Source organism: Aethalodelphis obliquidens, unplaced genomic scaffold (genome assembly GCF_003676395.1).
Source record: "Aethalodelphis obliquidens isolate GAN/ISIS:26980383/991018 unplaced genomic scaffold, ASM367639v1 scaffold59, whole genome shotgun sequence".
NCBI classification, from domain to species: Eukaryota; Metazoa; Chordata; class Mammalia; order Artiodactyla; family Delphinidae; genus Aethalodelphis; species Aethalodelphis obliquidens.
This window is the reverse complement of record NW_020838003.1, coordinates 10412820-10440064: the sequence shown is the minus strand read 5'-3', so window position 1 is coordinate 10440064 and position 27245 is coordinate 10412820. Positions and strand designations below refer to the sequence as shown.

The window sequence follows — 27245 nt, the reverse complement described above, 5'->3', positions numbered from 1 at the left end:
ATAAATACTTTTGTAACTTGAAAATGAGGATGAATACATCAAACTTCATGTAATGATGAATGTTGAACAAAGATACCCACTTTCAACACTTGTTCAGTTCCACTGCAGCTCTGAGTTAATGCAGTAAGACAAGAAAAAGAAATAAATGGCGTAGAGCTTCAAAATAAAGTAAAAATTTGTCACAATTTACATATTACATTATAATATATGTGTAAAATATAAGAATCTGCTATTGAACTATTAGAATTAATGTATAAATTTAATTGATGGTTATACATGTGGTCAGTATAAAAAAAGATGATTAGATATGTGGTCAGTATAAAAAAATCAATATTTATAGACTTTTACACTTAATAAAGTTTTGTTATGATTGATTTTAAATCTTCCATCTTTTTTTTTACATCTTTATTGGAGTATAATTGCTTTATAATGGTGTGTTAGTTTCTGTTTTATAACAAAGTGAATCAGTTATACATATACATATGTTCCCATATCTCCTCCCTCTTGCGTCTCCCTCCCTTGGGAGATATACAGTATATGTATATATATATATATCAGTTATACATATGTTCCCATATCTCCCTCCCTCTTGCATCTCCCTCCCTATCCGACACATCCAGGTGGTTACAAAGCACCGAGCTGATCTCCCTGTGCTGTGTGGCTGCTTCCCACTAGCTATCTACCTTACGTTTGGTAGTGTATATATGTCCATGCCACTCTCTCGCTTTTTTTTTTTTCCCCTGCCCCATATCCTCAAGTCCATTCTCTAGTAAGTCTGTGTCTTTATTCCTGTCTTACCCCTAGGTTCTTCATGACATTTTTTTTTCTTATATTCCATATATATGTGTTAGCATACGGTATTTGTCTTTCTCTTTCTGACTTACTTCACTGTGTATGACAGACTCGAGGTCCATCCACCTCACTACAAATAACGCAATTTCGTTTCTTTTTATGGCTGAGTAATATTCCATTGTATATATGTGCCACATCTTCTTTATCCATTCATCCGATGATGGGCACTTAGGTTGTTTCCATCTCCGGGCTATTGTAAATAGAGCTGCAATGAACATTTTGGTACGTGACTCTTTTTGAATTTCGGTTTTCTCAGGGTATATGCCCAGTAGTGGAATTGCTGGGTCATATGGTAGTTCTCTTTGTACTTTTTTAAGGAACCTCCATACTGTTCTCCATAGTGGCTGTACCAATTCACATTCCCACCAGCAGTACAAGAGTGTTCACTTTTCTCCACACCCTCTCCAGCATTTATTGTTTCTAGATTTTTTGATGATGCCCAATCTGACCGGTGTGAGATAATAGCTCATTGTAGTTTTGATTTGCATTTCTCTAATGATTAATGATGTTGAGCATTTTTTCATATGTTTGTTGACAGTTTGTATATCTTCTTTGGAGAAATGTCTGTTTAGGTTTTCTGCCCATTTTTGGATTGGGTTGTTTGTTTTTTTGTTATTGAGCTGCATGAGCTGCTTATAAATTTTGGAGATTAATCCTTTGTCAGTTGCTTCATTTGCAAATATTTTCTCCCATTCTGAGGGTTGTCTTTTGGTCTTGTTTATGGTTTCCTTTGCTGTGCAAAAGCTTTGAAGTTTCGTTAGGTCCCATTTGTTTATTTTTGTTTTTATTTCCATTTCTCTAGGAGGTGGGTCAAAAAGGATCTTGCTGTGATTTATGTCATAGAGTGTCCTGCCTATGTTTTCCTCTAAGAGTTTGATAGTTTCTGGCCTTACATTTAGGTCTTTAATCCATTGTGAGCTTATTTTTGTGTATGGTGTTAGGGAGTGATCTAATCTCATACTTTTACATGTACCTGTCCAGTTTTCCAAGCACCACTTATTGAAGAGGCTGTCCTTTCTCCACTGTACATTCCTGCCTCCTTTATCAAAGATAAGGTGACCATATGTGCGTGGGTTTATCTCTGGGCTTTCTATCCTGTTCCATTGATACATATTTCTGCTTTTGTGCCAGTACCATACTGTCTTGATTACTGTAGCTTTGTAGTATAGTCTGAAGTCTGGGAGCCTGATTCCTCCAGCTCCGTTTTTCGTTCACAAGATTGCTTTGGCTATTCGGGGTCTTTTGTGTTTCCATACAAATTGTGAAATTTTTTGCTCTAGTTCTGTGAAAAACGCCAGTGGTAGTTTGATAGGGATTGCATTGAATCTGTAGATTGCTTTGGGTAGTAGAGTCATTTTCACAATGTTGATTCTTCCAATCCAAGAACATGGTGTACCTCCCCATCTATTTGTATCATCTTTAATTTGTTTCATCAGTGTCTTATTATTTTCTGCATACTGGTCTTTTGAAGGTTTATTCCTAGATATTTTATTCCTTTTGTTGCAACGGTAAATGGGATGTTTTCTTGATTTCACTTTCAGATTTTTCATCATTAGTGTATAGGAATGCCAGAGATTTCTGTGCATTAATTTTGTATCCTGCTACTTTACCAAATAAGTTGATTAGCTCTAGTAGTTTTCTGGTAGCATCTTTAGGATTCTCTATGTATAGTATCATGTCATCTGCAAACAGTGACAGCTTTACTTCTTCTTTTCCAATTAGGATTCCTTTTTTTTCCTTTTCTTCTCTGATTGCTGTGGCTTCCAAAACTGTGTTGAATAAGACTGGTGAGAGTGGGCAACCTTGTCTTGTTCCTGATCTTAGTGGAAATGCTTTCAGTTTTTCACCATTGAGGACGATGTTGGCTGTGAGTTTGTCATATATGGCCTTTATTATGTTGAGGAAAGTTCCCTCTATGCCTACTTTCTGGAGGGTTTTTATCGTAAATGGGTGTTGAATTTTGTTGAAAGCTTTCTCTGCATCTATTGAGGTGATCATATGGTTTTTCTCCTTCAATTTGTTAATATGGTGTATCACGTTGATTCATTTGCATATATTGAAGAATCCTTGCATTCCTGGAATAAACCCCACTTGATCATGGTGTATGATCCTTTTAATGTGCTGTTGGATTCTGTTTGCTAGTATTTTGTTGAGGATTTTTGCATCTGTGTTCATCAGTGATATTGGCCTGTAGTTTTCTTTCTTTGTGACATCCTTGTCTGGTTTTGGTATCAAGGTGATGGTGGCCTCATAGAATGAGTTTGGGAGTGTTCCTCCCTCTGCTATATTTTGGAAGAGTTTGAGAAGGATAGGTGTTAGCTCTTCTCTAAATGTTTGATAGAATCGCCTGTGAATCCATCTGGTCCTGGGCTTTTGTTCGTTGCAAGATTTTTAATCACAGTTTCAGTGCTTGTGATTGGTCTGTTCATATTTTCTATTTCTTCCTGATTCAGTCTTGGCAGGTTGTGCATTTCTAAGAATTTGTCCATTTCTTCCAGGTTGTCCATTTTATTGGCATAGAGTTGCTTGTAGTAATCTCTCATGATCTTTTGTATTTCTGCAGTGTCAGTTGTTACTTCTCCTTTTTCATTTCTAATTCTATTGATTTGAGTCTTCTCCCTTTTTTTCTTGATGAGTCTGGCTAATGTTTTATCAATTTTGTTTATCTTCTCAAAGAACCAGCTTTTAGTTTTATTGATCTTTGGTATCGTTTCCTTCATTTCTTTTTCATTTATTTCTGATCTGATCTTTATGATTTCTTTCCTTCTGCTAACTTTGGGGTTTTTTTGTTCTTCTTTCTCTAATTGCTTTCAGTGCAAGGTTAGCTTGTTTATTCGAGATGTTTCCTGTTTCTTAAGGTAGGACTGTACTGCTATAAACTTCCGTCTTAGAACTGCTTTTGCTGCATCCCATAGGTTTTGGGTTGTTGTATCTCCACTGTCATTTTTTTCTAGGTATTTTTTAATTTCCTCTTTGATTTCTTCAGTGATCACTTCATTATTAAGTAGTGTATTGTTTAGCCTCCATGTGTTTGTATTTTTTACAGATCTTTTCCTGTAATTGATATCTAGTCTCATAGCGTTGTGGTCAGAAAAGATACTTGATACAATTTCAATTTTCTTAAATTTACCAAGGCTTGATTTGTGACCCAAGATATGATCTATCCTGGAGAATGTTCCATGAGCACTTGAGAAAAATGTGTATTCTGTTGTTTTTGGATGGAATGTCCTATAAATATCAATTAAGTCCATTTGGTTAATGTATCATTTAAAGCTTGTGTTTCCTTATTTATTTTCATTTTGGATGATCTGTCCATTGGTGAAAGTGGGGTGTTGAAGTCCCTACTATCAATGTGTTAGTATCGATTTCCCCTTTTATGGCTGTTAGTATTTGTCTTATGTATGGAGGTCCTCCTATGTTGGGTGCATAAAAATTTACAGTTGTTATACCTTCTTCTTGGATCGATCCCTTGATCATTATGTAGTATTCTTCTTTGTCTCTTCTAATAGTCTTTATTTTAAAGTCTATTTTGTCTGATATGAGAATTGCTACTCCAGCTTTCTTTTGGTTTCCATTTGCATGGCATATCTTTTTCCATCCCCTTACTTTCAGTCTGTATGTGTCTCTAGGTCTTAAGTGGGTCTCTTGTAGACAGCATATTTATGGGTCTTGTTTTTGTATCCATTCAGCCAGTCTGTGTCTTTTGGGGGGAGCATTTAATCCATTTACATTTAAGGTAATTATCGATATGTATGTTTGTATTTCCATTTTCTTAATTGTTTTGGGTTCGTTATTGTACGTCTTTTCCTCCTCTTGTGTTTCTGCCTAGAGCAGTTCCTTTAGCATTTGTTGTTAAGCTGGTTTGGTGGTGCTGAACTCTCTCAGCTTTTGCTTGTCTGTAAAGGTTTTAATTTCTCCATCAAATCTGAGTGAGATCCTTGCTGGGTAGAGTAATCTTGGTTGTAGGTTTTTCTCTTTCATCACTTTAAATATCTCCGCCACTCCCTTCTGGCTTGCAGAGTTTCTGCTGAGAGATCAGCTGTTAACCTTATGGGGATTCCCTTGTGTGTTATTTGTTGTTTTTCCCTTGCTGCTTTTAATATGTTTTCTTTGTATTTAATTTTTGACAGTTTAATGTGTCTTGGCATGTTTCTCCTTGGTTTTATCCTGTATGGGATTCTCTGTGCTTCCTGGAGTTGATTAACTATTTCCTTTCCCATATTAGGGAAGTTTTCAACTATAATCTCTTCAAATATTTTCTCAGTCCCTTTCTTTTTCTCTTCTTCTTCTGGAACCCCTATAATTCGAATGGTGGTGCGTTTAATGTTGTCCCAGAGGTCTCTGAGACTGTCCTCAGTTCTTTTCATTTTTTTTTCTTTATTCTGCTCTGCAGTAGTTATTTCCACTATTTTATCTAACAGGTCACTTATCCATTCTTCTGCCTCAGTTATTCTGCTATTGATCCCATCTAGAGTATTTTTAATTTCATTTATTGTGTTGTTCATCGTTGCTTGTTTTATCTTTATTTCTTCTAGGTCCTTATTAAATGTTTCTTGCATTTTGTCTGTTCTATTTCCAAGATTTTGGATCATCTTTACTATCATTATTCTGAATTCTTTTTCAGGTAGACTGCCTATTTCCTCTTCATTTGTTAGGTCTGGTGGGTTTTTATCTTGCTCCTTCATCTGCTGTGTGTTTTTCTATCTTCTCATTTTGCGTATCTTACTGTGTTTGGGGTCTCCTTTTTGCAGGCTGCAGGTTCGTAGTTCCCGTTGTTTTTGGTGTCTGTCCCCAGTGGCTAAAGTTGGTTCAGTGGGTTGTGTAGGCTTCCTGGGGGAGGGTACTAGTGCCTGTGTTCTGGTGGATGAGGCTGGATCTTGTCTTTCTGGTGGGCAGGTCCACGTCTGGTGATGTGTTTTGGGGTGTCTATGGACTTATGATTTTAGGCAGCCTCTCTGCTAATGGGTGGGGTTGTGTTCCTGTCTGGCTATTTGTTTGGCATAGGGTGTCCAGCACTGTAGCTTGCTGGTCGTTGAGTGAAGCTGGGTCTTGATGTTGAGATGGAGATAACTGGGAGATTTTCTCCGTTTGATATTATGTGGAGCTGGGAGGTCTCTTGTGGACCAGTGTCCTGAAGTTGGCTGTCCCACCTCAGAGGCACAGCACTGACTCCTGGCTGCAGCACCAAGAGCCTTTCATCCACACGGCTCAGAATAAAAGGGAGAACAAGTAGAAAGAAAGAGAGAGAGAGAGAGAGAGGAAGGAAGGAAGGAAGGAAGGAAGGAAGAAAAGAGAGAGAGAGGGAGGGAGGGAAGGCAGAAGGAAGGAAGATTATAAAATAAAATAAAAATAATTATTAAGAAAAAAATTTTTTTAAAGAAAAAACAAGCAAACAAAAACGGACGGATATGGCTTTCCTGATGGCGCAGTGGTTGAGAGTCCACCTGCCGATGCCGGGGACACGGGTTCGTGCCCTGGTCCGGGAAGATCGCAGATGCCGCAGAGCGGCTGGGCCCGTGAGCCATGGCCGCTGAGCCTGCGCATCTGGAGCCTGTGCCTGGAGCCTGTGCTCTGCAATGGGAGAGGCCACAACAGTGAGAGGCCCGCATACCGCAAAAAAAAAAAAAACAATGGACGGATAGAACCCAAGGACAAATGGTGAAAGCAAAGCTATACAGAGAAAATCTCACACAGAAGCATACACATACACACTCACAAAAAGAGGAAAAGGGGAAAAAATAATAAATCTTGCTCTCAGAGTCCACCTCCTCAATTTGGGATGATTCGTTGTCTATTCATGTATTCCACAGATGCAGGGTACATCAAGTTGATTGTGGAGTTTTAATCCGCTGCCTCTTAGGCTGCTGGGAGAGATTTCCCTTTCTCTTCTTTGTTCTCACAGCTCCCGGGGGCTCAGCTTTGGATTTCGCCCTGCCTCTGCGTGTAGGTCACCAGAGGGCGTCTGTTCTTCGCTCAGACAGGACGGGGTTAAAGGAGCCGCTGATACGGGGGAGCTCTGGCTCACTCAGGCCCAGGGGAGGGAGGGGCACGGAGCGTGGGGCGAGCCTGCGCCGGCAGAGGCCGGCGTGAAGTTGCACCAGCCTGAGGCCGGCACAGGCTCCCCGGAAGGGAGGTGTGCATAGTGACCTGTGCTTGCACACTGGCTTCTTGGTGGCGGCAGCAGCAGCCTTAGTGTCTCATGCCCGTCTCTGGGGTCCGCGCTGTTAGCCGCGGCTCGCGCCCGTCTTTAGAGCTCCTTTAAGCATCGCTCTTAATCCTCTCTCTTTGCGCACCAGGAAACAAAGAGGGAAGAAAAAGTCTCTTGCCTCTTCGGCAGGTTCAGACTTTTCCCCGGACTCCCTCCCGGCTAGCCGTGGTGCAATAACCCCCTGCAGGCTGTGTGCACGCTGCCAACCCCAGTCCCGAGGCTCAGCTCCCAGCCCCGCCCACCCGGGCTGGTGAGTGCCGGGTCGGCACCTATCCTCTGTGCAGGAATCTCCCCGCTTTGCCCTCCGCACCCCTGTTGCTGCGCTTTCCTCCGCGGCTCCGAAGCTTCCCCTCTCCGCCACCCGCAGTCTCCGCCTGCGAAGGGGCTTCCTAGTGTGTGGAAACCTTTACTCCTTCACAGCTCCCTCCCACTGGTGCAGGTCCAGTCCCTATTCTTTTGTCTCTGTTTTTTCTTTTTTCTTTTGCCCTACCCAGGTACTTGGGGACTTTCTTGCCTTTTGGGATATCTGAGGTCTTCTGCCAGCATTCAGTAGGGGTTCTCTAGGAGTTGTTCCACGTGTAGATGTATTTCTGGTGTATCTGTGGGGAGGAAGGTGTTCTCCGTGTCTTACTAGTCCGCCATCTTCCCCATCCTCTAAATCTTCCATCTTACTAGTTACTTTTTCTTTTTCCCATCTGTTTTTTTTCTTTATTTCTTTTTAAAATATTTATTTGTTTATTTATAATTTATAAGTTTTTTATTTTGGCTGTGCTGAGTCTTAGTTGCAGCATGCGGGATCTTTAGTTGCGGTAGAAGGACTTGTTAGTTGCGATATGTGGGCTTTTTAGTTGCGGCATGCGAGATCTAGTTCCCCGACCTTGGATGGAACCTGGGCCCCCTACATTTGGAGTGGGACCAGCAGGGAGGTACCTCTTTTTCTTTAATTCTTTTTCTGCCTCTTTTTGGGAGCAAATTGAGTATTTTTTATGATTCTATTTTACCTGCACTATTGGCATATTATACTTTAATTTTTTTTTTTGGTTGCACTCGAGTCAAATATAAATTTTTGACTTATCACAGTTTACCTTCAAATTTATATCCCTTCGTGTAGGGTGAGAACCTTATATCGAGTGCTCCCAATTCCTCCCTCCCATCCTTTGAGCTATCATTATTAAACATTTTACTTTTACATGTTATAAACTCCATAATAGATTTTACTGTTTTTGCTTTACACAAAATTACCTTTTAAAATGATTAAAAATTAAGAAAAACAAATCCTGTGTTTATTTTCATTTGAACTGAATCCTACATATGCTTTCTTTATGTAGGCCCCGATCTCTGTCTGGTATCAAACTCCTCCCTAAAGAACTTTCTTTGATGTTTCTTTTAATGAAAGCTGCTTATAAGAAATTCTTTCAGCTTTTGTTTGCCTGAAGAAGTCTTATTTTGCCATTATTTTTGAAAGATATTTCTGCTGGGTAAAAGATTTTTGGTTGTCAGTTTTCTCCATACTTTAAAAATGTCAGTTCATTGACTTCTAGATTGCATAATTTCTGCTGAGAAATAATGTTGTAATTTTTGTCTATTTTCTCCCTGTATATAATGTCTTTTTTTTCCTTTTCCTAGCTGCCGTCAAGATTTTCTCTTTATATTTGGATTTCTGTCGTTTGACTATTATGTGTCCAGATGTCTGTTTTGTTGTTGTTCTTTTCTTTTTAAAATATATATTTGTCTTGATTTTAAAGCTTCTCAGACCTTTGATTTATTGTCTTTTATTTTTGGAAAACTTTTGACCATATCTCTTCAAATCTTCTTCTGCCTTGTTTTTTCTCTCTTTTCATTCTAGAACTCCAGTTTCAAAAATGTTAGACTGAGATAGTTCCGTAGCTCTTAGATGCTCTGTTCTGCCCCCCCCAGCCCCCGCCACTCCTTTTTCTTTGTGTTTCAGCTTGGATAATTTCTATTGACCTATCTTCAAATTAATTGTTTCTTTCCTCAATTGCGTGGAGTCTACTAAAGGGTCCATTGAAGGACTTCTTCATCTCTGATCATTGTGTTTATTCTATTTCTAGCATTGCCATTTGGCTCTTTTTTATAGTTTCCATTTCTCTGCTGCATTTCCCCTCTGTTCATTGCAGTTGTCTTCGTTTCCTACTAGGTCTGTTAACATATTAATCGTAGTTATCTTAAAGTCCTTATCTGATGGTTGCAACATCTAGGTTATCTTTAAGTCTGGCTTTCATTTTAGAATGGCCATCTAGGCTATTTTTTTTTTTTTAAAGCTTATACATCTAAGGTGGGGAAACTATATTCTATGAAAGGTAGATAACTTAGCACAAGGAGTGAAGCTGGGCTGTCATATCAAATCTGATCAGAAAGACTTCAGGATAGTTAAACTTCTGGATAACTGAAGTTCAAAAATGGTAAAAGTCTGCAGAGCTTGGGTCCTGGAAAATTGGATTAAAGAATTGAGGGTTAGAAACCTCAAAACCCTTTCTTTCTCACTAATTTGGTCTTAGAGTAAGTAAATATTTCAAAATGTCAGGCCTGTCACACTTTATGTAATGTTGATGGGTTCTTTTTTTTCCTGACTATCTTTATAATGAACATGAATACGTCTTCAAAATATACTACTCTTTTAAGAGTCTATGCAAATTATCCTGGACATCCTTGAATACACCTTATACATATACTTCTTGTCAGTTTTTCTCTTCTACCCAGGGGAGTGCTCTTCTTTTTTGGCCTTATTTGGCAAACAGATTTTTCCTGTTTGCCCTGCCTGTGGTAAGTAATTGAATCATCCCATAGCCATTTAGGATGCAGAATGTACTTAACTCCCAGGGGAGGAATTTCAGAGCATAAGCTATGTGCAAATGGTTTAAGAAAAGTTTCTTACTTCTCTGAAATCTATGACCAGTATAACTTATTGAACTCTTTCTACTTCTAGGTCTTTTAGCTTGGGTAGAATTCTATAAAGCTTCTATAATTAAATTCTAGATTCAACATTTTACTATAGTTGCTTCATCATTTATTTATACATCCCTCTATCCAACTTTTTTTTTTTTTTCCGCTGTACGCGGGCCTCTCACTGTTGTGGCCTCTCCCGTTGCGGAGCACAGGCTCCGGACGTGCAGGCTCAGCGGCCATGGCTCATGGGCCCAGCCACTCAGCGGCATGTGGGATCTTCCTGGACCAGGGCACGAACCCGTGTCCCCTGCATCAGCAGGCGGATTCTCAACCACTCACTGTGCCACCAGGGAAGTCCTATCCATCTTATTTTTAAAATGCATTTCAGAGTAAGTTGCACATGTTCAGTATATGTCTCCCCAAATATTCCATCAAGCATACCATTAACTAGAATTCACTACTTGTTTAGAGGGTTTTCTTTTTCCTTTTGAGGTAAAATTCACATATACTGAAATATGCAAATCTTAAACATTTGGATGTTTTCAGCTAAAATGCATATATCTATGCAACAAAAAAAACCTCTGTTAAGATAAAGAACATTATCACCTCAAGAAGTTAACAATTAAAATTTTTTTTTTCCTATTTCTGAATGTATTAGGGTAAACAGTGCACCTGTCATTTGATAGGTTTTGGTAAAAAGCCTTTATTACCTATTTCCTAGAAACTGAGAAGCAAACAACTGCAGATTATTAATTCTTTTGCTTGTAGTTCAGAGTTTCCCTTTTTTTTTCCCTAATAAATTGAAGGAGGACATAAGTAAGTTTACAGATCATTAAAAATAATTTTTGATGGTAGAATACAATGTGATTTTTGTATAAAACTCAGGATTTCCAGGTATTAATGTATATTATTACAATAAATATCCTTCTGTTCATATAAACTTATTTGTGAAAATAATGTTTTTCACTATTTATAAAAACACAGGAATAGAATTGATGCTGAAATGTCTAGTGATGTGAAGTATTCATTTATGGATACAGGAAGTAATCTTTTAAAATGAGTCTGATCATCTTATTGAAAGATGCATTTCAATAAAGTCTTTTTATATTGTAATAATCACAATTTGTAATATATTTGTTGTTTTAAGTATATACAATAATTGTATTATGAACTCAATCAAGACAAAATTATTTAACACTTAGAGCTTTACATAAATACATCTTTTTGTTTCAGAGAATTATGATAAAAGAATTTCAAGGATAAAAATGTTACACTAGAATAAAATTTTTAGAGGATATGGAATTCAAACACAAGTTCACAGAGTAAAAGGAATAATATAAATTTCTGACTGCTAAAGAGTTCTGTGTTTATATTTTTAAAAATATAATAGATACTTGTATCAAATCACTATGTTGATTTGATTCCATTGAATGCATTTTAAAAAGTAATGTGACAGTTTTACTTTTTAAATGCTAATATTTATAATGGGCTAGAAATTACAATAAACTGAGTGAAGTTCTTAGTCTCCCTGAAGGTTATCTCCACTCCAGCCAACTGGAAGGGAAAACACATGGAAAAGCACATGTTGGGAGGCTTTTATGGACCAGACCAGATGGATGTTGCATCGTTCACTTCACTAACTAAAGCTCAGTCTTGTAGGCTTACCTTACTACAAGGGAGCCTAGGAAATATAATCTGGCTATATGCCTAGGAAGCAGAAGAGAATGTGGATTTTGGTTAGCAGTAAGCAGTCTGTAGTGTAATCATCCATATGTAGTGTAGTAGTGCTATATTAACAAAGGTAGTTGACATTAGTTAGGCAGGAAACTGGAAGCCTGAACAATAATGAAGATTTCCTATTATAAAGAGTCACTCTTCCATTCTCCATTTTTGAGTGGCTATCAATATTTATTGAGGTCCATGTGTGCTATGTGCTGAGGCTGTGGGAACTATGGAAGAGCTTACAGTGGTTGAGCAGACAAAATTCAATGCATGTAAAACAATAATGAACAATGAAATAGATGCTAAGTTGTGTGGTATAGACAAGGTGGTATGAAACTAAAGAGAAAAGAAAAAGAGAAGTCCTGATGTCCCTTCATTCACCACTCAGCAGTGCCTGCGCTGTGTTAGGGACTGTATTCTTTGGGGAAATAGAAGAGAGCAAAAGTAGACGTGTGGAACCTAAGGTCTACGGAGGTGTGGAAGGGAATGTGACAGAAATGAATTAAATGATATACAAAAATATAAAATTACAAAAGACATGTCACGAGATCCTATATAAGGGGATTCAACCACAGTTGGGATGATTAGAGAAGGCATCCCTGAGCTAAGGGTTTTTTATGGGTAGAATTAGAGTGGATGTCAGCCACAAGAGTGAAGGACTAGAGGTAATTATACATATGATGAACACATATGTATACGTATGAGAGTACATACACACAGAGTACTAAGACAACTACTCTGATTAGAATTAGTAATCCTTTGCAGGGAATGGAGAACATAAAAAGATATGTTTAGATCATGGATAATTTTCAAAAGCAAACAAATTTAAACTTAACTTTGTCATTAAATGGAGACTCATGAAATGTTTCTAAGGCAACAAGAGATATAATAAAAGTATGAAAGTGAAGTTTGCAAAAAAATTACTTAGGCAGTGTTTGTGTGGTAGATTCAGGGCAGGTAGAGACGAATCATAAAGCTGATTTTGAATTTGTTTTGCAAATATCCAGGCAAGAAGTGATATGAGCAATGACAGTATTGGAAAGTTGAGAGTTAGAACAGTTTTGGGACAGAGGTTTCAGAAGTTGATAGCTTCTTCTTTTGCTGTGAAGCTCTTAAATGTTTGAGTTAGGGGATGGTCCAGTGAGTACAGTTTGAAGTGAAGGGAATCTGTTTTCCTGATAAACTTTAACACAGGTGGTAAGATTGATAAGAGTGAGAGTTGAGGTGACTGCAGGTTGTAAGGTCCCATTGATTCTGTCGCCTGAATTATTTTGTACATATGTAGCTTCTCATGTCAGCACCCATTAGCCAGGATAAAGGAGTAGAAGGAGTAAATGACTGAGAATTTACTTCTTTTCTATGTTATTATATTGTTTTTGTTTTTATGCTTTTATAATTATGTTGTTTGAATACCTGTGGGGTCCTGTTGCTGTATTAACAGCTTTTTTACTATAGAAATTTAAAATATATTTAAAAAGTTAGAATAGTAAAATTAACTCCCATGTACCCTTCATCCAACTTTGGAATTATCCACTTAATCTTGTTACCATCTTTAACTCTCTTCCCACTTTTTTTTTTTTAAAGTAAATCATGTCATTTTATCTGTAGATATTTCTTTATGTATATAAAAGATAAGGACACTTTTTTTTTAACTTATCCACATTCCTTTAATGCCATTAAATACCTAGTTAATTCACATTTCCCCAATCATCTTAAATTTTTACAGTGTGTTTGAATTCGGGATTCAGATAAGTTTGTGACTGATTGATATTTCTCTTACTTTCTTCATTTTCCTTTTTTCCTCTTGCCTTTAAAAAAAACATCAAGGGGCTTCCCTGGTGGCGCCGTGGTTGAGAGTCCGCCTGCCGATGCAGGGGACACGGGTTCATGCCCCGGTCCAGGAAGATCCCACATGCCGCTGAGCGGCTGGGCCCATGAGCCATGGCCGCTGAGCCTGCGCGTCCGGAGCCTGTGCTCCACAACGGGAGAGGCCACAACAGTGAGAGGCCCGCATACCGCAAAAAAACAAAACAAAACATCAGGTTGTTTATATCCTGTAGTTTTTCATAGCCTGGAGTTTGCTGGTTGCATCCCTATGGTGCCGTTTAGTTTTGAGAATTTTTGGAATAGAACTCAGATGGCTCCTACATCTTTAGACCTTAGCATGTGTTTCGCAGGTATTTTCTCCCAGTCTTTGACTTGTCTTTTTATTCTTTTAACAGTGTCTTTTACAAAGCAGAAATTTTTAATTTTAATGAAGTTTGCCTTATCAACTTTGTCTTTCATGGACTGTACTTTTGGTATTGTATCTAAAAAGCCGTCACCAAATCCAAGGTAACCTAATTTTTCTCCTATTATCGTACAGGAGATTTATAGTTTAGTTTTATAGTTTTAGGACCATGATCCATATGTGACAGATGTTAAGATTTGTGTTGAAATTCACATTTTTGCATGTGAATGTCCTGTTGTTCCAGCACCATTCGTTGAAAAGACTATCCTTTCTCCATAGAATTGCCTTTGCTCCTTAGAGATGAGTTGACTGTATTTGTGTGGGTCTACTTCTGTGCTCTCCTGTTTATCAGTCATTTTTAGTCTTTGCCAAGCTGATTAAAATATCTCACATAGATTTGTATTTTTAAAAATTGTTCATATTTTTGTGTCTTCTGGACTCCTCTTCTGAACTCTGATGCCCTTTGGGTGGTTTGTCTTTTTTTTTGCTTGCTTGACGTATTAAGGAAAGTACTCCTTTGTTATCAATGTGGTTACAAACATTTTTCCCAGTTGGCGTTGTCTTTTTTTTCTTGCAGACATTCTGCACATTAAATTTGTCAAAATAGTGTCTTCAAGTATGAATTTTGAGTTTTTGAGCTATGCTTAGATAAGTCTTCCTTACTCCAATATTTTAAAATATTTATCCATTAAAAAATCATTATTTGGTTTTACTTTATGTAATTATTTTACATATAATATTCTTTTACTACAAATTAAGTACAAGAACAGATAGACTTATTCTTGTTTTTTAAACTTCATGGAATGGTTCAATTAATATTAGCCTCTGTATCAGTTTGATCCTGACTGATTTTTATAACCCATCTTGCAAGGTGGGTATCTAATTTTTGTATTGTGGTAAAATAATGCAACATAAAAATTACCATCTTTATGTACATTTTTCAGTGTTCAGTTCAGTGGTATTAAGTGCATTCGTATCGTTGTGCAGTCATCTCTACAGTCCATCTCCAGAGCTCTTTCCATCTTGGAAAACTGCAACTCTAAACCCATTCTTCGCTCTCCCTAGCCCTTGGCAGTCACTATTCTACTTTCTGTCTCTGTGATTTTGGCTACTCTGCTTCATAAAACTGGGATCATACATTATTTGTCCTTTATTTGTGATTGGCTTATTTTACTTAGCATAATGTCCTCAAAGTTCACCAGTCAGAATTTCCTGCCTTTTTAAGGCTGAATAATATTCCATTGTATGTGTATATTCATTTGTGGATGAACACTTTAGCTCGTGTGAGTAATGTTGCTATGAACATGGGTGTACAGATACCTCTTGGAGACCCTGCTTTCAATTCTTTTGAATGTATACCCACAAGCTGAATTTCTGGATCATATGGTAATGCTATAATATTTAATTTTTTGAAGAACCACCATACCGTTTTCCACAATGGCTGTACTGTTTTACATTCCCATCAGTAATGCACAAGGGTTCATATTCTTCATATCCTTGCCAACACTGTTTTTCTTTTTCTTTTTGTCTATTCTCCATTTATTTATTGAAACTGGACTTTGGCGGGGGGTGGGAAATAGCAGTATTGAAAATGCCCTGGTTCTTTTGTTACATCCAAGAAGCTCTGCTAAGATACTCAGTGAGAGCATTTACGGATGAGATAAAGGGGGGCCTATGAAATCCTGAAATTGCAGGCTGAATTCTATATGCTTTTGTGCCTTTTCCTGGAGAAACTTCCATTGATTTAATTAGATTATGGGGAGTGGTGGGAAAGGGCAGAACAGGAAAGAAAGAGGGGAGGGAAAGAGGCGCGTACATGGTGGGAGAAGGCAGCGCTGTGAGGTTAGGTTAGGGAATTCGCATCTGGATGCTGCGGCCCCAGATGCGCGTCCACCTGCAGGTCGTGGCGCCATGCGGTGCATTCCTGCCCGCCGACGCTGGAGGGCGCGCCCGCGCACAGCCCGCCACGCACGGACCCCGGAGACGCTCAAAGGGGCCGACAGGGGGCGCTGTAAAGGACGGAGGGAGCCCAACCCGGAGACTCTGATCCCAGCCACCTTCCCGGTGGAGGGAGGCTCTGCGGCCCTGGGTCTGGTGGGCGGGGCCGGAGGGAGGTTTTCCTTGTGCACTGGGGGAAGAGACCCCACCTCTTCCAAATCCTGAGGTCGCCTTTTGCTTTGGGGGCACTGGAGGGAGCATTGCCCCGAGTCCAGTGACCTTTGCAAAATCGTCTCAGGTTGTCTCGGAGGCAGGTGTCCCTGGATTGCAATCTCAGCTCTTCACTTCGCTGTGTGACCTTGGACAAGGAATCCACCTCTCTGAACCTCAGTTCCTTCCACCCCTAAAATGGGAATAATGACCATGCCCAGATGGTACAGCCGGGGCAAGAATTAAATGAGACCCTGTGCCTGCAGGGTACCCACGTAGCAGGGCACCTGGTACATGGTAAATTCTCAAACTACTATCTTACTATTATTAGTATTACCTATCATTGTTACTACAGTATTACTACTATATGATTACTATTACTGTATTACTATATTATTGTATTTATACATTGGGCTGCAGTTTGGCCATTCTAGATATCTGTTTCAAAAGACCCATGCTTTTGGTTAGAACACGTAGTTCTAAAGCTTTTTAATCTTTTCCATTCTTAAAAGTTATCCAAGGGACTAAAGTGTTTCTGTTTTTGTGCAATTCACTCCCATGCCATTGAATTTCACCTCATTTAAATTGATCTGACCAAAATACCTCTGTGGGCAGAGCGATCAGATGAAGACTCAGGATTGCTGGCTTGAAAGATTCCTGCCAGCTTCTTGCAGGAAAGAGAAAGAAAAGCCAGCCTCTTCAAGGATAACCCCAAAGGCCATGTGGCCCAAAGGCCCCAGGCTGGGAGGCAGGCAGTCTGGGTTCCGATTCTGGTTCTGCCCGCGTGACTTCAGCAGGGTGCTCCGTCTCTGAATGTGTGCTCAGCTGGACACGAGGAGGTCAGTGGATTCGCATCCTTTTGGTTCCTGCAGCTGTGATGACCTGGCTCCTGGTTCTCCCTTACCTATTAGAAGAGTCTGGTATTTGCACGGATGCGTGGGTCCGAAGAAGGAGAAACCAGCCGTTGCCAACCTCAAGGGGAGGACATGGATTCACAAAGTCCTCTGTTGGACTTAAGTTCAGCCACTGCCCACACATGACCTTGGCAAGTTACTCCTTATTCCTGCCCAAGGGGTCAGCATGTGGTGACATTCAGGGTTGGACACGTGTCCTTCAACCTTCACTTTCAGCTGGAGTCCCAGCCCGAAGCCCTGCAGAGAGAGAGGTGGCCAGAGGGGTCCATCAGCTGGAGCTCAGGGTCACCAGGGATCATGTTATGAAGGGAAAAGTGCCCAGCACTGATTGAAGTCAGGCTCCGGTCAAAGGCAAGTCCACCTTCCTCTATGGAACTCTTCTCCAGCTGAGCAAGGTCACAGTGCCTTCTGCAAGGACTCTGGATAACCTAAGACTGGGTTCATGTCGAAGTCCATCCCTCTCTAGCTGTGCAAAGTTGATGTGATGGCCTAACCTCTGAACCTCAGTTTCCTCCACTGGAAAATGAGGGTGTTGATTCTCCAAACTGATGGCACAAACATCACCCATGGAGCACTCCCCCACCCCGCCCTCTCACTGTGCTCGGGTTTAGATGCTTCAGTCCTGGTGTTGCTTTCTTCTTCTCCGTAATCAGGAGAACTGATACATTCTGTCCACCATCAAAGCTGAAGGTCAGGAGTTTAAATTGTGAACTAAGCTCCAAGATAAATGTGTCTCTGCACCCCAATGTTCATAACAACACTATTTACAATAGCCAAGACAGAGAAGCAACCTAAGTGTCCATCAACAGATGAATGGATTAAAAAGATGTGGCACATATATATAGTGGAATACCACTCAGCCATAAAAAGGAACGAAACAATGCCACTTGCAGCAACTTGCATGAACCTAGAGACTATCACATTAACTGCAAGTCAGACAGAGAAAGACAAATACCATGTGATATTGCTTATATGTGGAATCTAAAAAAAATGATACAAATGAACTTATTTACAAATTAGAAATAGACTCACAGACAGAAAGCAAACATATGGTTACCAAAGGGGAAAGGAGGGGGAGGGATAAAGTAGGAGTTTGGAATTAACAGGTACACACTACTATATATAAAATAGATAAACAACAAGGTCCTACTATACTGCACAGGGAACTATATTCAATATCTTGTAATAACCTGTAATGGAAAAGAATCTGAAAAAGAATCGATTCATATTATATTATATTATAACTGAATTACTTTGCTGTACACCTGAAACCAACACATTTCAAATCAACTATACTTCAATTTTTAAAAAGGATACAACACTTTTTCTGATAGTAGCCATCCTAATGGATGTGAGGTGGTACATCATTGGAGTTTTCATTTGCATTTCACTAATGATTAGTGATGTTTGAGTATCTTTTCATGTATTTATTGGTCATTGTATATCTTCTTTGGAGAATTGTCTATTCAAATTCTTGGCCCATTTTTGAATTGATTTGTTTGAGTTCTAGAAGTTCCCTATATATTCTGGAACTTAATCCCTCATCAGATATATGATTTGCAAATTTCTCCTATTCTGTGAGTTACCATTTTACTCTGTTGACAGTATCTTTTGAGACCCAAAGTTTAAAAATTTTTAGGAAGTCCGATTTGTCTGTGTTTTCTTTTCTTGCCTGTGCCTTTGGCATCATCTAATAAGTCATTGCCAAATCCAATATTGTGAAGCTTCTGCCCTGTGTTGTCTTCTAAGAGTTTTCTAGTTTTAGGTCTTACAATTAGGTTATGGATCCCTTTTGAGTTGTTTTTTGTATATGATGTTGGGAAAGGCTCCAGCATCATTCTTTTGCATGTCGTTATCCAGTTTTCCCAGCACCATTTGTTAAGAAGACTGTCTTTTCCACATTGAATGGTCTTGGCACCCTTGTTGAAAATCATTTGACCAGGTATGCACATGTTTATTTCTGGACTCTATTCTGTTTTATTGGTTTATATGTCTGGCTTTATGCCAGTATTGGCCTTATTTTTTAGGTTAAATCTTTGACCTCTTTGGAATTTGTTACAAGGAATGAGTTACAGGGATTCAGCTTTTTTTTCGTCAGACTAAATGGCTAATCCATACCATTTATTAAATAACTCTCATTCTCCATTGATGCCAGATTTCATCATGAACTTTTCCAATATATGGGTCCTTTTATCTATTCCTTTGATCTTTAGCACTCTGTTCCTAGGCTAATCCCATATTTTTTGATTTACCCTATCTTGATAGTACATTTTAATCCTTAGTAGCGCTGGTTTCTGATTTGATTTTTGTTTGTTTGTTTGTTTTGGCCACGCAGCACGGCTTGCGGGATCTTAGTTCCCCCACCACAGATTGAACACGTGCCCCCTGCAGTGGAAGTGCGGAGTCCTAACCACTGGACTGCCAAGAAATTCCCTGGTTTCTGACTTTTTTAAGGCTGATGCCTTATAGAGCACATTGTCTAAACTTGCCGGATATGGCCATTTGACCCTTTTCTTGAATTCTTCCATAGATACTAACACATCACTTTAAAATTACTTATCTTTGTCACTATAACTCATGACTATGAATAAAACATAAGTTAAGTTAATATCCATGAAAAATTTGCAAATGAATACCTTAACCTATTTCATATTATTTCACCAGTCAGTAAATCAGTGTTGAAAGTTCTGGTGCCCATCTCAAGGTTTGACTCTGTCTTTAGTCACATATATTTATCTTTTCTCATTTGTCTCTTTTAGCTTGAAAGCATTTTAAAACTTTCTAATTTGATTCTTGGTAGGTTTATTTATTTTAGTAACCTAAAGTTTGGGAATTAGGATAATATAAACATAGTTTTTCCATGAAGTTAAGGTCTATAAACATTCTGTCACAAATTTTTTTTAAAAGCATATTAAGATGGAACCCTATAAATTCCTGATTTCAAACTATATTGCAAAACTATAGTAATCAAAACAGTGTGGTATTGGTATAAACAAAGATAAATTGATCAATGGAACAGAATAGAGAGCCCAGAGATAAACCCACACATATGTGATCAATTAATTTGCAACAGAGGAGCCAAGAATATACAGTGGGTGTTGGGAAGACCAGACAGCCACATGCAGATAATGAAACTGAACCACTATCTTATACCATACACAAAAATTAACTCAAAATGGATTAAAGACTTGAATGTAAGACCTGAAACTATAAAACTCCTAGAAGAAAACGTAGGAGGTAAGCTCCTTGACATTGGTTTTGGCAGTGACTTTTTGGATTTGACACCAAAAGCAAAGGCAACAAAAGCAAAAATAGATGGGACTACATCAAACTAAAAAGTGTCTCTATAGCAAAGGAAACCATCAACAAAATGAAAAGGCAGCCTACAGAATGGGAGAAATTATTTGCAAATCACATATCTTATAAGGGGTTAAAATTCAAAACATATAAAGAACATATACAACTCAATTAAAAAATAACCTGATCCAAAAATGGGCAGAGGAACTGAATAGACATTTTTCCACAGAAGACATACAAATGTCCAACAGGCACATGAAAAAGTGCTGAACATCACTAACCATCAGGAAAATACAAATCAAAACCACAATGAGATATCATCTCACACCAGTTAGAATGACTATTACCAAAAAGAGGAAGAAATAGCAAGTGTTGGCAAGGATGTGGAGAAAAGGGAACCTTGGTGCACTGTTGGTGGGAATGTAACTTGGTGTAGCCACTATGGAAAACAGTGTAAAGTTTCTTAAAAAAACTAAAAATAGAACTATCATATCACCCAGCAATTTCACTCCTGGATATCTATCCGGAAAAAATGAAAACACTAATTTGGAAAGATACATGCACCCCAGTGTTCAAAGCTGCAATATTTACAGTAGTCAAGACATGGAAACAACCTAAGTGTCTATCTACAGATGAATGGATAAAGAAAATGTGATACACACAACACACAGACATAGACATATATACAGTGGAATATTATTCAGCCATAAAGAAGAATGAAGTCCTGACATTTGTGACAACATGGATGAACCTCGAGGGCATTATGCTAAGTGAAATAAGTCAGACAGAGAAAGACAAATACTGTGTGATCTCATTTATATATGGAATCCAAAAAAAAAAAAAAAAAGGAAGAACTCATAGATACAGAGAACAGATTGGTGGTTGCCAGAGGCAGGGTGTTTGGTCGAAAAGAGTGAAGGTGGTCAAAAGGTACAAACTTCCAGTCATAAGATAAATAAGTTCTGGGGATGTAGTGTACAGCATGGTGACTATAGATAAGGTTGTATTATATATTTGGAAGTTGCTAAGAGAGTAGATCTTAAAAGTTCTCATCACAAGAAAAAAATTTATAATTATGTGCAGTGATGGATGTTAACTAAACTTATTGTGGTAATCAGTTTGCAATATATACATATCAGGTCATAATGTTGTACACCTAAAACTAATATAATATGTCAACTATATTTCAATAAAAAAGAAAAACATCAGATCCTCTTATGAAATTATGCAGAAATGAGTGACCAGTTACTTAGCTCTAAAACCTAGTCTTAAGTCATATTCTATGTAGAAATGCATATGAATTGCAACTTTAAGAGATTTCACCAATATGACTTTCAAGGTGCAGGGTACTTAGGATTCATTGTACTTCTACCATTCTTTAGCACAACTTCTGTGAAAAACTCTTTCCTGTCAGGTGTCATTACATGATACTTTCTCTTGCACCAATATATTACATTCACATTAAAAAAAAAGAGAGAGAATCGTTTTCTCCCCAAAAAGCTATTGTTAAGTAAGTTTGGGAAACATCCTGTACCATACCCATCTAGGAGTTTTGTCATGCTCATTAGCATTTTAAAGACTCTAAGAATTCCCATAGCAAAGACCTAACTTTGTTTACCTCAGGGTTTCATAATTAATGTGACAGAAGTAGGTTGTTTCATGTAATATCTGATTTTGAAGAGCTTATGTTTAATGAAACAAACGCACTATAGTAAATGCTACCCAGCCAGCATATGATTTTCTAGTAGATTAAACAAATAACAACTTAATGTCTGTTCAGAACAGCAAAATTTGTGCAGGTGTCCTAAAGCAGTTTGTGAATTTCATTTAGTGGTAATATTCTCTCCATACAAATAGAGACAAAATATAAAGAAGTGTTAGGTTGCTCGCCAGAATACATACAAGATTGAGACAAACTGGAACCAAAGCTCATATGTCCAAACAATGATGTCTAGGCTGTGTTTACAAACAGAACCAAATTTCAAAGTGTACTCCCAACCCCCCCAAAAAAAGCAAACATATTTATATGGAATCCCACAAATTCAGTGTTTGGATATTGGTTGAGCTGTCTGTCAATCTCCAACTTCACCAAATAGGAATCCTCATTTACAGAACAGGAAGAGTGTTTTATTTTTCCCTTTTTTTAAAAAAAATTACCAAAAAAAAAAAAAATTAATTAAGAAAATTTTTTAGGTAAATCTTCAATTAAGCAAGGACTTCTGGTATTTGCTAATTGGAAAATAATAAAGAAATTTATTCCTGTATATAATTATGACATAAATGTGTAAATAGAAATGGCTTAGGAAATAGTACAGATTTTTAAAAAAATCTTTCAAGTCCACGTTTTTCTGGACAATTACCAATACATGTTAAATGTAGCTATTTTGAATTTAAATTAAGATATTTGCTTTTTAACCCAGCTGTCAAGGGTGTAAATCAGGAAATAGCAATAACTGAATATTTCTCTTGAATGTACATGAACTGTTTTTCTGGTAATGTGGTATGTTCAGAGAGGCATTCACATGGAGTTTCTCAGGCTACTTTACTTCAAGTAAGGTACCAACTTGTGAATTCTCAAAGCAGTTAAGTGTAGTATTCAAATGCTTTTGTCTTTTACAAAGTTGGTAGCTTTTATATGTTACTTAGTATTTTAGGTGTTAAAAAATGCATTGTAATCAGTGGTTGCCAAGAGTTAGGGTTATAATTATAAAGGGAAGTGCAAGAGAGTTTCTTTGTGGTGATGGAACAATTTTGTATCTTGATGGTGATGTAGGTTACATGAATTTATACAGTCTTTAGTGTACATCCAAAAAAAAGTCTGTATAAAAACTGGTAAAATCTGAATAAGGTCTGTTGTGTGGTTTAGTTAATAGTATTATACTAAATGTCAATTTACTGTTTTTGATAATGTCCTATGGTTATGTGAGATGTTTTTCTTTTGGGGAAAGTGTACATGGGAACATTGTATTAGTTTTGCAACTTCTTGTGAAATCTAAAATTATTTTAAAGTTTAAAAAAATGCTATTTATACTTCTATTCAGTATACTAACCGATTAAAAAAATACTTTCATGTTTCTTAGAGCCAGATGTGCAACTTTAGTTTTTAACAGAGTTCTTGAGGACTAAATGCTATTTACTTATATTCAGTCATTTAGTAACTGTTCATTAACTGTCTACAGTTGGAGGCATTACAGTGTCTTAAGAAAATGGGCTTTGGAATTGGCTCTGGTTCAAATCCAGGCTCTGCTACTTTTAGCTGTGTGAACTTGGGGAAGTTACTAAATCTCTCTGAGCTTCAGTTTCTCCATCTATAATGGGCATAATGATAATGATACACACTTATTGAGCATTATAATACGTGATGAGTTATTATTTGCACCGTATATAATTTAACTCATTTAATCCTTATAACAATCCTATGAGAAAGGTGCCATTTTAACATTTTCAAATGAGGAAACTTAGGCACAGAGAAGCTAAGTTACTTGCACAAGGTCACTCAATTGGGAAATGCTGGAACCTAGATTAAAACTCAGCTGGATTTTCTGTTTTTGCTATACAGAACTAGCTTGTTGATGACCAAGTGTCCCACCAAGAACAACTAAAAAGAAAAATAAAATTTAATTAAAAAATTTGTTTGAAGGGTTTTGAGACCTACCAGGGGAGCCAGGACATTATAGGCCACCATCCTGAAGTCACGGGAAGCCTAGAGAAGTTGCCTGGTGTTCAGTGTGACCCTTCCCCTTAGGGCATTTGCTGATTTGTAAGTTGTGGCTGAGAGACTGAGAAGATGAGCAGAAAGTGGTCCCAGAAAGTTGGGGAGCTGAGCAGACCTGTCAGTCTTATAGACCTTGTAGACAAAACTTTGGGTTCAGGCGCCAACAAGGAGGAGGAAGCCTGGTAGATACTGGAGTCTTGGTTGGGGGAGGAGTGAACCAGAAATGGACAAGGCCTCCCAAAGATTGAAGCTCAGCTTCTAATCAGCTCAGTTTGTTATTGGTTTAGGGTAATCTGCCCCTACTCTTAACTGCCTGCCAGAAGCCGAAGTGAATGCTTTCTGGAGAAATATAAAATCATTCTAAGCCTCAAGTTATTTACTTAATTTTCCACAAACGAAGTCTGGCACTTAGTCAGAAATCATTAGGCATATCAGGCAACCAGACCAAATTATTCAAAACGGAGAGGTATAAGTAGTGGAGTTATCAGATTTGCTTTTTAAATAAGATTAATATATTCAGAAATTTATTTAACAAGATGAAGAACTTCAGCAGAGAATTAGAAACTATAAAAAGGAATCAGGTGTATATTTTCAAACTGAAAACTGAGATTAAGAATTCAGTAGATGACTTTATCAAGCAAAAGAGAGATTATAAAAAAGGATTAGACATTTTTTGAGAACCAAAGTGTAGAGAATTTCTCATTAGCAGACCTGCACTTAAGAAAATCCAAAGTGCGTTCTTTAGGCAGAAGAAAAATGATCCCAAATGGAAGCACAGAAAGGGTATAGAAAGGACAGAAAGGGTAAATTTGTGGGTATATCTAAATGAATGTCTTATAGAGTTTAAACTATATGGAGAATTAAAGAATACTTAATGGTAGCACAAAGATGGGACAAGAATAAATGATGTTAACGTTCTATGGTTCTTTTATTGTCTTGGTGATGTGTAAAGTACTAATTTAATTCCTACATTGAACATTGTAATCTCTAGGGCAACTACTATAATAGTAACATAATGTATAAATAACAAGCTACCACAGAGGAAATGAAATAATGAAACATTTGACACTAACGCAGGCAAAAAAGGAGAGAAAAAGGAACAGAAGAGGACAGGTGGTTCAAATAGGAAACAGTACAACGGTAGATTTAAATCCAAATAGTTAATTAACTATGTTAGATGTAAATAGACGTATACTGATAAAAAATATAGTCAGATCTGGTTTTGTTCTAAAAGAGCCCTGGCGGTCCAGTGGTTAAGACTTCGCCTTCCAATGCTGAGAGTGTGGGTTCGCTCCCTGGTCAGGGAGCTAATATCCCACATGCCTGGCAGCCAAAAAACCAAAACATAATACAGAAGCAATATTGTAACAAATTCAATAAAGACTTAAAAAAAAAAAGGTTCACATCAGAAAAAGAATCTTTAAAAGAGCCGGTTATTTACAGCTTGTAAGAGTTGTAGCTTGAAGTTTAGGATACAGAAAAGTTGAGGGAATTCCCTGGCGGTCCGATGGTTAGGGCTCTGCTCTTTCACTGCCGTGGCTTGGGTTGGATCCCTGGTTGGGGAACTAAGATCCCGCAAGCCGCACAGCATGGCCAAAAACAAACAAACAAAAAAGAAATGTTGAACGTAGAGTTGGAAAAAGGGTATACTGTGCAAACTTAACTAAACCAGCCCTGGTTCTTGTACCATGCTGTACCTAGCTCATAATTTGGTTGCTAGATTTAAATCAGATAATCTTAGAGGTTTCAAAAGCAATGTCCTCTGTATGTGTTAGGTACCCAGTAAATTTAACTATTACGTCTGAGGCATCTTGTTTCTTTTTTTTAAATATAATGTTTTTCTTATTAAAGAAAATTTTCAACTGAAGTATAGTTGATTTATAATGTTGTTAGTTTCAAGTGTACAGCAAAGTGAGTCAGTTATACATATATATATTCTTTTTCAGATCCTTTTCCATTATAAGTTATTATAAGATATTGAATATAGTTCTCTGTGCTATACAGTAGGTCTTTGTTGTTTATTTTATATATAGTAGTGTGTAAACTCCTAGTTTATCCACCCCCCTTCTCCTACCTTGTTTCTTAAAATAGTATTCTTTTTTCATTTTGAGTCGATAGACCAAGGACAATGTCTCTTGTACCATTGTATGCATCTGACTCATAGGTTGCTTGATTTTTCAGTAGCTTCCATATATACACATTTTATCCCTTTTCAAGTTTTATGTTTTCATTTAACTCACCATCACAGCTGTTATCTCTTATCTTTATTTAAAATCTATTCTGTGGTGCCTCTGCCTACTGATAATGTATGAATTATTTTATGCTGAAGTAATCTACTTTGAGTATTATCTATAGAGTTTCCAAACAAATGACATTCTTCCTTTTTTCCCCTGTACTTTTATGAAAATGTTCAAATTCTTCAGAATTATTCTTTTATAAATTATCATCCATATAATGAATATAGGTTTCCTCAGTCATGTCACCTGTCTTTTGGCATGAGGGCTTTTTGAAGAATAGGTAGTCGTGTAATTATTTATAAAATAATACCATAGAACTAATTAGAGAATCCTGTCTGGATCTTTGCTTTGTATGACAGTCTGTCGTACATTGGTTAAACATCAATTGGAGACATCTTAAAAGGCTTTTGTTCTGTTCTGCTTTTGATGTTTCATTTAGCTTTTTGGGAAGTCACATTGCTTTTTGTTGGACTGAAGGAAAGGATTAAAAATGATTAAAATGATTATATTGAGCCAGATCTGAATTAGATCTGAATCCAAAATTAGTTTCCCTAGACAACCAAAACAGTGGTAATTTTGGATTGAATTTGGCCTTCTCCCCATAGGTTAGTGGGTACATTTGTATCTGTGGAATATTATAAGCCTTTCAGAATTGGCTAGACTTAATGAGGGCTTTTCTTTGGGGTTTCTTCCTCTTTTAGGACATGTGAAAATGAAATTTGCCGTAGTTAATTTGGTGGATAGCAGTAAAACCAAATATCTGTGTCCTTTCTTTCTGAATATGAGGCTTAATACTGAAAGTTTTAAAATAACCTTTTTCTTATAAATTTTAACTGATGTTAACAAAACTGTGTGAGTTTTTGCAATTTAAGTAATAGTTTCTTCATAGCAAGTCATCTGACCTGGACTGTCAAGGAAGTTAACTACTAGGGATGGTAGAACTCATTAATTTTGGTTTCATTCCTGTATTTATTACTATTCATTTCTCTTTGAACAGGTTGTTCCTTTCAACAGC

At 37.6% G+C, this 27245-nt stretch overlaps 1 protein-coding gene across 7 annotated transcripts in view; it reads left to right on the top strand.

Annotated features, from left to right (window-relative positions):
- Positions 1 to 27245, top strand: part of LIN54 (lin-54 DREAM MuvB core complex component) — a 76191-nt gene that overhangs the window by 30050 nt on the left and 18896 nt on the right. The gene's annotated exons all lie outside the window — the stretch shown is intronic.